Source organism: Brienomyrus brachyistius, chromosome 11 (genome assembly GCF_023856365.1).
Source record: "Brienomyrus brachyistius isolate T26 chromosome 11, BBRACH_0.4, whole genome shotgun sequence".
In the NCBI taxonomy this organism is placed as follows: domain Eukaryota; kingdom Metazoa; phylum Chordata; class Actinopteri; order Osteoglossiformes; family Mormyridae; genus Brienomyrus; species Brienomyrus brachyistius.
The window spans coordinates 27,020,389-27,031,256 of record NC_064543.1 but is presented as its reverse complement, the minus strand read 5'-3'; the positions used below and the strand labels follow the sequence as shown (position 1 = coordinate 27,031,256).

Genomic DNA, 10,868 nt, shown 5'->3' with positions numbered 1-10,868 from the left:
TCATAATGAGAATATACATATACTGTAAATATATGCAATATTACATTTATATGCCGAATACTATCTGTAAAATTCACCGCAGCTAATAATTATTTGAGTTATCTATACAGCAATTTTTAAAAGGAGGCAAAATTGTACTTTCTGTGCCTAAATACATTAGTCATTGAAGCAAGATTTCAGTTTCCGCTTGAGGGCGGCAGCCGAATGATTCCTCTTATTGATAAATCACTTATACGTAGCAACCATATTATGTAGAATTTCATTTTGAAATACAGTTACTTTTAACGTCACGTAACGTAGCAACTTTATACATTTATAATCCAAATTAAATGCAACAAACGTTTCATTATTACAGCCCAGCTCAGAATACTGGCAGTATTGTATAAACAATAAAATGGATTTTTGGTAGTTAAATCTACGTCAATCAAATATTTGTCATTTCTTTTTGCTTTGCACACACGCTTACACAGGCATTGCTATGCAACTTTATGATGCCTTTCTTTGGCAGTTGCGGTTTACTTTACTGCTGAGTATAATTCGAACTATACTGCCACTTCTACTAAGTAATATAGGAGAATTGAGCAATTCAAAATCACTTTTCATAAACCAGTTAAAATGAGCGTTTATTCAGCTATTTAATAGAACAACAAAATGTAACATTTTATCATTTTAATCAGTAGAGTACATTCTGCTGATACCAATTATCTATCATTGATCTATTTTTCAATTTAAGACTAGTAACTAAGTATCTGTTTAGATATTTAGTACCATTCCATTAACAAACAAGAATTACTGTAGCTGTTGGTATAAAAATTTAAGTTGGTTGTCGCTTTTCTATTTATTTCGCTATTCGTTTTTTATTCTTATTGCCGGGTTTGTTACATTGATTTAAAATAAAGGTTTAACATTGTAATATAGGCATTTAAACTGTTATCCAAAGTATGGTTCCTAATCCTCAAACTGCCATTCCTTCTTTTGCGCAAAATCGCCTCGACGCTCTCTGACTTTATCTCTCTCTCTCTCTCTCTCTCTCTCTCTCTCTTTCTCTCTCTCACACACACTCTTTCGCTCACTCTCTCTTTCTTGCATCTCTTGTGTCTGGGAGGGGGAGCCCTGCCTCTTTGCCTTCCCCAGATCAATGCCCTGGCCACTCACTTTCTGATGTTGCACGACGGGAAATGCTTTGAATACTTGCGACATGGCCGCTCACATTGATTGCCAAGATTGACAGCACTAGCCTTCGCCTTCACTTGAGCAAGAGAAGGAAATAAATAAGTTAGATATAAAAAAAGCTCATCGCAGCTTTGACAGCTTAACTTGTGTAAAAGAACGGAATTCCATCTTTATGGCCCATGGAACCATTAACAACCTTTAGCCTTTATCTCAATATAAAGCAGTGATAATCCTTTTAGATTAAACACATCAAAGCGGAATTGCCAGCGGACCTAAGGTTGTTTTTTCCAGACTTCTGCATCAAGGTAACGGTGTGTGTTTTCATTCTTTTCGTTCGTTTGTTTTTTGTTTGTTTTCTCCGTAATGTTCCTGGCAGTACTCGCGGTCAGTGTGTCACTTTTAGTTGCATTCGCTTATTGCAATGTTACGGTACTGCTTGGTAATTTAATTAGTTTTACTAATCAGAGATACAGTCGGCTGCGTTTATTATTTTTTTCAAGGACCGGTTTTGTGAGCCTTTGTTTTAAATGCTGGGCAGAGTTTGGCTGACATGCGGATTTATAATCGCTAACTTCTGACTCTGCATTTCGTTCCCTGGTAGTGTTATGTAAGAAGTGTATTCTGAAGTTTAGTCCATGTGCTCGCTTCGCGTCTATAAAGTAAATAGAAGCATGTGTTTCGAGATATTTCTTATCGTCATTTTTAAGTAAACCTACGCCGGTTATGTTAAGCAGCGGTTACACTGATAATCTGTGTTATGTTCTCATCGTTCATTATACTTAATCCAGGTCGGACTTCTGTGTAATTTTTAAACTACTTTCTAACGCCGTTTTCGGGGAGTCCCGGGGTAAAGCGTGACGTCCCTTTCTGTACGGAGCAATTTCACTTCTGTCCACAAAGCGGTACTATTCGTTGACAATGTCTTGGCTAACGCTGGATATCCGACTCCAAGTGTAACTCTACGTACGTTATGAAAGTTAATTTAGAGTTCTGGATTTGTTGTTGTTTATTCACTACTGTTTTATTTGTAAGGTACGGCTTTATTGATTCCTTAAATTGGCCTATTATCCTCATAATAAAGTTTGGATGTTACTTAACTTTCAGTTGGGTTCAGGTAAATTGACCTTGCAGGAAAGCATAAGCAATTAATGAAAACAAACTCCGCATCGCAAGTGTAATCCGCTAAAAGACAATGCGGAACGTGGAGAAATCGGGCTTCCTTCGGGAGATCGGCCGCTAGGAGATACGGGCTGGACACAGTAAGTCTGCTGAAATGTCACAAAATGTTCATAGCTCGCGGTATTTAAAAAAAATAAATTTTATAAATGTTAGTGAGAAATAATCAATACACGATGCACGCAAAACATAAAGTTTTTGTGTGCTATTAATTATAAAAATACAAATAGTTCTTGTGTAGTTTTTCGAAACTAGATTAAGATTAGAATAATGCCGGTAGCGTCAGGATCAATAAATCAAATTAATATTAGACCTTCAAAACTGCCTCTTTGAGGACTTTACTTTATAAATGACCAATATCTCAAATGTTACAGCAAAAACCAGTCGCGAGATGCTTTCAATTTACACGTGTATTTGAATTTTTTTGCGGTGTAATCGTGGATTATCAAGAGGAGACGCTGAAGCAGTGGAAAAACTCAAAATGGCATTTAAGTCTAAAAAGAGGACAAAAAGCACGAGTAAAATAAGTCTGCGGAGCCTGGCTAAAGTAGATAGCGCATCATTTAAGGGCGTTACCCGAAATTACGCACTTTCGCTATTTCAGATAAACTTTATGCAAGACTGCTGTACATGTAGTGATAACATTTAACAAGGGACATTTTGTAAACTACAAAATAAGAAATAGAGAAGTGGAAATTCGCTGCACATTGCAAGCACACGAGGCTTACAAAATTGTTACGTTAGTCTCTTGTATGTATTTATTACTATATATTATTAGATTGCATTTATGGATACTATTTATATGATTGTGGTTACGTAGTCGTTGAAACAAACCCCCTGTGCACAGGTGGATTTTGACGCTTTAATTGTATGTATCTCAACAGTTGTACCATTCGCCTGAGTTATATTCGGCTTAATAATAGACCGACGTCTTATAAAGCGCGAGGAGGTGTTTGAAAACTCATCTGCAAGAGTGAGCTGGAATCTCTAATGGCATTTTCAACAGTTGCTGTTAGCTGTGAGAGAAAGTTCCCCCATAAGGTAAGATGGCACTGGAACCCAAAGTAAATCCGAATTACATATTTATAATTAGACTGCCCATTCAGCATATTCTCCCGGCGACTGTACGGGGATAGGGTGCTCTGTCTGGGATTTCTGTCTTATTCACACAGATTGAACACGAGTGCAGTGAATGTAAAACAATTCGTTTTATATTATTGTGCTTAACTTTTTAAATTAATACAAAAATATTATTAAATAATATTATCATTTGTTTTTTTGAGATGAAATTGTATCTCCAGGTGGATAATGATTTCGCCGGAGTTAAGCACACAACTCAATACACGCGCAGTACTAGGAATAAGCAGGTCGGAATAATATTTTAATAATTATATTGTATGTTTTTTTTCTCCAGAAAAGGTCGTTACTTTGTTTAATTTTCGCTTGCTCTTTAATTTTATTTTCATTTAAAGTATTTTAAGTACACGTTCCATACATGGAAAATTTAATCGGTGTACTGTTACGGTATGTGTATACTTTGCTTATATTCTAAATATCCAGACTGATCCGCATTATCTATACACGTGGATCAGCGAAAAGACGTGTGGTTTTGCGCGACTAGCACATTTCCTAACCTGTCCGCGGTATAGAAGATACCGCGCCTTGCCCTAGCTGACTCGCCTGTTGCCAGTAGACTTAAGTTAAAAGATATGGATCTATTCTGCGGAATATTGTAACCGCTTGGTTTCAAAGTTGCAGTTATGCTCCTAAACTAATTTGTTAAAATGTAATCGGTGCCTTAACCCTATCACCAGCAGCTCGTATATTTTAATACTGCGAAACAGTCTGAAAGCATGAAGATAAGATCTCATAACAACGAACTGAAAGAAAAGTTATTATGGAAGCAACTACTGTGAACCCGCACTGTGTTAAACATAGGCCTAGGTCAATGTCATTAAGTTTATGATTAGGTTACACAGAGTCTATTTAATCAACATTGATTGTCAAATTCTGATGAAGATTTAAGCCCGTTCAACTCATTTTCTATCTTTACATTTTTCTGACGAACGAGGCACATGGTGAAATTCAAAGTTAGCACTTTTATTATTAGTAGTGGTAGTATTCTTATTGCTATTATTATTATTATTATTATTATTATTATTATTATTATTGATGTTGCTATAGTTGTTTTTAAGCAAACTGCTTGCTGTTTTATTTCATTGTACTGGCGTTTTTTCCCAAGTCGTTAAAAGACCCTTTCCTACTAGTATGAACTAAGATTTTTATTGAGTTTAACAGCTGTATACTACGCATTCGACTGCACATATTTCTTAAGTAAAAATATTCGAGATGCATGACTTGGCTTAAGTTGTAAAATGCTTAAACGATTCTGCTGAATGCTAAACGTGTGATATTTGGCATGCATTTATTGCTGACACTGAGACGAGCACCACACGCGCTCTCCCAGTAACTGGCCCAGGGTGTAATCTCAGAACGGATGCATATGTGAATGTACAACAGGTAAAAACTTTGATTAAATTGTGACATTTTTAGAGGTACAGAAGCAATCTCTGCATTCAGATTCTGCTGTGATTTAAATCGTGTCATAATTTATTGTCACGTCTTCAAGTAATGAACAGTATTACACCTTTATTCCATCTGGGTTTAGACTTCTAGCTTATACTACAGCAGATGTGGAAAATAAACGTGGTCGGACGAAGAAAGGGCTGCGGCAGAGGTGTAATTCCCAAACAGGCAGGCCGCTAATGATAAACAAGATGAGAGGAGATAAACAACAGCGGCTCTGGTAGAAGAGAGATGGAGCAGCAGAAGCGAGGGAGGACAGGTGGGTGAATAAACGTGGGAGCACATGTCGGGACATCTGTCCTGATTACTGTCGGCTAATTTGCAGCGGAATGTTTCAGCCGCGATCAAAACTGATGGCAACGTGTTCATTAAGCAGTACTTCCTGCGTGGGGAACCGAAAAGGTTTATTTTTTCAAATATATGCCTAATAAATTTTAGATTTCAGAGACATGTCGCAGTACTTCTTTACGGCATAGCGATTTCATAACAGGCAGCAGGCTCCGTTTATTTTAATTGCCTGGTGCCGTGATGGTGTTACTGGTCATCCCGTGTCCCATCTGGAAAACGTGTCGGAATGCTGCTGTGCATTTCAGCTCCCGATCTGCCCTCTGACCCTTACGTCCACAAACAAATGTAGGAGCAATTGATTATAACCTAGTTGTATAACAGTGTTTTCATGGTGCCCATCTTGCATAATGAGTAAGATCATACAGCTTTGTGGAAACGAAAATTTAGTCATCCCAAAGTCAGTCAGGTGTTTGATTTCATTGACCTGCAGTGTATGAACGTCACTGATGATTAGATGAAATCTCTTTATTTTCTTACACAACGGACGGGAAACCATACTCCTCTAATGGCTTGTGGCGTTTAACCTTGGTGAAATGGTGACTGATTGTGTCTTTTGGATGGTATTTGCTGTGGCATCTCTATAACCTTGGAGCCAGATTTCCTCATTTTTGGTCATGATCCAGAGAGCCTCAGATCTCAATGTGATCATTATATGTAACAATATTCAGAAGGCATAATAGTGTTTAGACATCAGATTTACACATTGATGCAAAACATTGAATATTACATTTTCCCAGATTTTAGTGTGGTTCTTATGTGGGTTACGAGAAATGTTGGGAAATATTTATATAGCCTATGTAATATTGCAATTATGAATGAACACATCTGTTCAATTCTTGACAGTTCAGTTGCAGTTTTTTCCCCTTCATCAACAATTTTGGCATTATTTTTGCACATGTATTTTAATAACACGGTGAAAACCAGTAAATGTAAAGCTAATCTGTAGTGTCTGTTCGTATTTTCACTATGATCTGTAATATATCTCATTAGGAGGCTGCAGTCAGCAGAGCTAGTACCTATTAGCATTGCTCCTTGTTTCTTATGAATCGGATGAAGATTTTCATATGAAGATGATGGGCTGTATTACCATATCAAAGCGGCTCCGCGTGCAGCCTGGTGGTAATTAAAATGCAGCGGTTTGCTGGGCTGCGGTGGCGGCTTGCGAGGTATATGCGGGCGGGCGACCGTCTCCCGCGTGCTTCTGCAGATATACATATAATTTTGTACAAACGTTGGTGCCAGTCCGCGCTGCTCTGTGGAAAGCCTGTCCACGGGCCAAAACTCTTTCAAGATAGATTTGGTTTTCATAATCTGGCCTCTCCTTAAGGTATTTTATCTACAAGTTTTTTTTTCTTTTTTTGTTCCTTGTTTTCTGTTAAAGCAAAACAAAATATATATATTTTTATTAATTGAATCTGTAATCATATCAGTTATAGAATTCAGCCATTTCCAGGACCTTATCGAGTCACCAGATCGCAGCTTGTGTCGCCTGTGCTTGACTCCAGGCCTTATTTTCTGTGAAAGTTCTAGCAGAATTGGCAGGAAAGAGAAAGTCAGGGTCTTGGCTCAGCCCTGCGCATCATTTTTAATACAGTATTTTTGCAATAAACCTTTCTGAGACTCAGAAAAAGGGGGTTGCTCCTTCCTCCCAGACTCACATTAGCTCTTGTGGAATCGTTACCGACCTCCCAGAATGCTCCTTCTGATCTTGTGGCAGAACAGGAAATGCAATTACTGTAACCGGGGTCCCCGTGGCCCTCGAAGAACAAAAACCCTCAGTGGGACTCTTCTCCGTGTGATGGGGACTGCATTTCCCCTGGGCTGGCGGTCGTTCGAGGGCTTTGCGCGGGAAAGCCAACAGACCCAGAGCCGGCCACTGATGCCGCTGGCAAGCACTTTGCCATTTGAACAGGGCCATAGAGAATTTCTCCAAGTGCCGGTCCACACTTACGCTCGCTAATGTGAACTGGAGCAGCGTGCAGACGCCACAGAGCACAAAGGATTATTGTCATGCACACAGTCAGTGGCCTTAACCCATGGGGAAGAACAGAGTAAAGTAACAACTTAGCATACTCCTGACAGGATATAATTTTTCAAAATGAGTCGGGAAGTTTCTATGTGAGACTATTGCAACGCTGATTTTCCTTTTCGCATTTAATGTAAAATGTTTGGAAAGTATTGGCTGGGAAGTATTTCAGTTATTATAAAATAATACGGCTTTCTCTATTACTGTGATGCAGTAGCTCTTGCATCTCTGACAGCTCATGTTTAAGCATCTTCTCCGAGTCGTGGAGACGGAAGGAACCATCTGGGGAGGCAGAAGTGAGGCAGGCGTGGTGTTTCGCCATTAAGCGCCTGGATGATTCTACACCTCTGAGTGTTATTTATCCTCCTGGGATGTGCGTCACACATTTCAGGCTGGGGGGGGTCACAGAATGCAGCAGAGATGAGAGAGACTGGTTAGCGGGACTGACAGGCAGCTCGCTATCTGCCCGAGTGGTCGCATGTGAGATGTGGCCTTGGGCGCACTGCACCATGGCTCATACCAGGAGCCACTGACACATGGCCTCTCATTTTGTTTCGATTGGGGGGGGGGGGGACTGCTGTACCCTCTTCATCATCCCCGTCTTCACCCACTCCAAAACTGTCAGCGAATGATAGATCGCAAACTTTATTGCATGTTGAAGCAACTGATGGGTCACTAATTGATGTGACCTGATTTGGCACCGAGATTTACAAGCTCTCACCAGCGTCCTGGATTCGGCCTCCTCTGTGTGGCAGGCGCTATGCAGCCACTTGCAAAATCTTTTACTGAACAACTTAAAAAAAAAGTGATCTGTTGAATATTGTGAAAACCTATTGACCCATATTAGTGACACAGATTTCCCCATTACTGTGCCCGACGCGTGGAGACCTCAGATGTGCCGGTGGATTAATAAGCCGTACTGGGGACTGGCAGTGAAGCGACTCCCTCCCATTCGTCCTGGACTCACTGGGACCCGGCAGCCAGCATGCAGCCCCGTTAGCCGCTAACGTGGCAACGTGGAGGGAATCAGAGGCATGAGGTCGGGTGCAGGTTGGCGTTGCTGGCGTCTGCCGGATTTTGTCTGGGCAGCAGTGAGTGGAGAAAGAGCGGAAGGATTTCCAGATGCATCCAATGGCCAAGCACAGAGTAGGAGGCACAAAGAGAATCCTTTCGGAAATGGGAGAAGGAATACATAATAATATAGTAGGGAGAAAAATGCACTTCTCCATAACCAGGTCTCCATAACTTTGCACATGTGTGCTCCTTCCACGGAGGTTTAATTCCGGCAGATGTTCCAGATATCACTTAACAGAAATCTTTTAATATCTTTTTCAGAATGTAAGGTCCTGCAAGTTCAAGGCTATTTGCTGAATCCTGCCTCTCCGTTTATTCCTCTGCCTACTAAGTAATTACTTTTGGATCTGTGACAATAAAGAAGCATCCTAGTGACTGACATTTTGACTCAAATGACTCCCCTGCTGTCAGGCGAGAGTAAATCCCGCTTGCTGCTCTCCAGCAGACTCCTCATGCATTTCGGCGCGTGGGAAGAGGGCAGCTTGTCTGCTTTCCACTCGCTTTCTTATGCCTCCACCCAAGGCGTCATGAAGCTGCCACCCCTCAGTAGTGCTCCGCTGTCTTTGCACCAATTTTTCACCCGAGAGGAGCATTAACTCATGTCTGGCAGAGTATTAATAGCAGAGGACGAGCAGATCTTGTAATAGCTGAGGTTGGCTCGCTGGGCTCGTTTCATCATATGTTTATCGCAATACTTTTTAAAATAATTTCAGTTTGACAGTAAAAATAATCTATACAACGCTTGTCTTTTGTTCTCTCACGCTTTATTTGAACTCATGTTTCTGCGTAAGCTCCTTTGTTGAGTTGAGTGGCCATTGAGGCTGTCAGAGTGACCGGATGTACCCACCCCCCAGCCCGAACCCCGAGCTGGTCTGGTGAAGGACAGGGTCGATGACAGTGTCACACATCTGCTCACACGTGGCTGCAGCAGATACTGTGCTCTGAGATTCCTGTGGAGTAGCTGGGAGCATCGAAGTTAAAGCAGCACTGGGAGACGGCAGACTGGGAAGGCATAAAGAAAATGAAAAAAGCAACGTGGGCCATGGGGGGTGACTCCAGATCTGAGAACACTGTGTCTGAGTACAGGGTCTATTGGTAGAAACGCTGACCTCATCGGGACGTGGGGTTACCCTGCTGGGAGTGTGGACCTCCCAAGGCATCCCCCAGAGAGCGGGGGGCAGGGAAGCTCCCCATGCCCTGTCTTTAAATCATTAGACCTTCGGCTGGTGACAAATGGGTGCCGGCTATGTGTGTGTGTGTGTGTGTGTGTGTCCCAGCGCTGACACGGCGGAAAGAGGTGGTGCTGCTCGCTTGGGGCAGCCAGCTGTGGGTTTCCGCCCTGTTATTGAGGGGCCGGGTCCCTCCCCAAATGAACGCGCTCCCTGTGACAGACTGCTACTGTCTGGCCAGCATGCTGCCATTGAAGAGCCAGAAAAATGTTTCTCCTGCTCCATGCCAGCACACATCAGCCACAGGAGAACAAATGCTGTGTGGGGGAAAGTAGGAAAATGTGAGCACTGCTCTTTGGAAAACAAATGGGAAACAAATTTTAATGAAACCCAAACTCATCATCTGTCGTAATTGATGGTCTTAAAGGAATGTTTTAAAAAATCTCCAGTCGACCTATGAGAAGTAAGCTCTTAATCTTTCAGCATTAAAAGCAGGGATGGCTTTGTCATCCAGAACGCAGTGTGTGTTCCATCTTTCCCATTATTCCAGATGTAGTATTTGCCCAGATAGTTTTCGCATTTGGCAGTTTGGGTGACATTGTTCCACGTGTGTCCGACTAAAACCAGCCTATGCAAATTAAACATGAATAACCGACAGTGTTTGCTGTCATGCAGTGTCATGTTATCAAACAAAAAATATGAGTTTTTAAATGATGTGGGAACTTCGAGGTGCGTCTGAGACTTGAAACGTTACCATGGTAAAAAATTAAGCCCTTACGTTGATAAAGTGATCAGTTGCTTTTCTTAGGAGCAGACAGAAACGCCCAGCCCTTAGCAGCCTGGAGCTCTTCATACCCCGAGGAGCCCTGAGACCATGATGATATATGATGTGTTTGAGAGCTGAAACAGTAGAGAAGACCGATGCATCATTCCCTGTCCATGGCAAAGCCCTGAGCCTATGTCTGCCTGCAGGAAAAGCCCGGGTGGCACATGTCACTTGCCCTGGTGCGGCTCATGTGGTAACACAGGCCAGATGCCCCGGGGTCCCTCAGAAGCGCGCACAGCCCCCGCCGGTGGGGTGTCAGCCACCGGCATTGTCCCACAAGCCTGTGGCGGTTTCCCTCTGGCAGGCTGTTGAAAAGGAAAACAAACTTTACCAAGAAACAAACGAACAAGGCAGTTAAAGCGAAACTCCCGGCCGTGTTGGTATGTAAATGAAAGGTCTATACCTAGAAGCAGTCACATATAACCACACATTTAGGAGGCTTCTGACGTGTGTGAAATCCCACCCCCAGCAGAAGCGGGGGTTGTGCGTA

General features: G+C 41.9%; 1 protein-coding gene across 5 annotated transcripts in view; it reads left to right on the top strand.

Annotated features, from left to right (window-relative positions):
* The first annotated feature begins 1,140 nt into the window (after positions 1 to 1,140).
* LOC125751683 (transcription factor SOX-6-like) overlaps positions 1,141 to 10,868 on the top strand; it is a 146,129-nt gene continuing 136,401 nt past the window's right edge. Inside the window, exons 1-3 of one of the 5 annotated variants that reach the window (XM_049030833.1) lie at positions 1,853 to 2,432; positions 3,234 to 3,390; positions 5,018 to 5,194. The gene's annotated coding sequence lies outside the window, so the exon portion shown is untranslated. Of the gene's footprint in view, positions 1,479 to 1,852; positions 2,433 to 2,794; positions 3,391 to 5,017; positions 5,195 to 10,868 lie in introns of those variants that run through there. The other 4 variants (XM_049030834.1, XM_049030837.1, XM_049030838.1 and 1 more) reach the window with 4 other exon arrangements.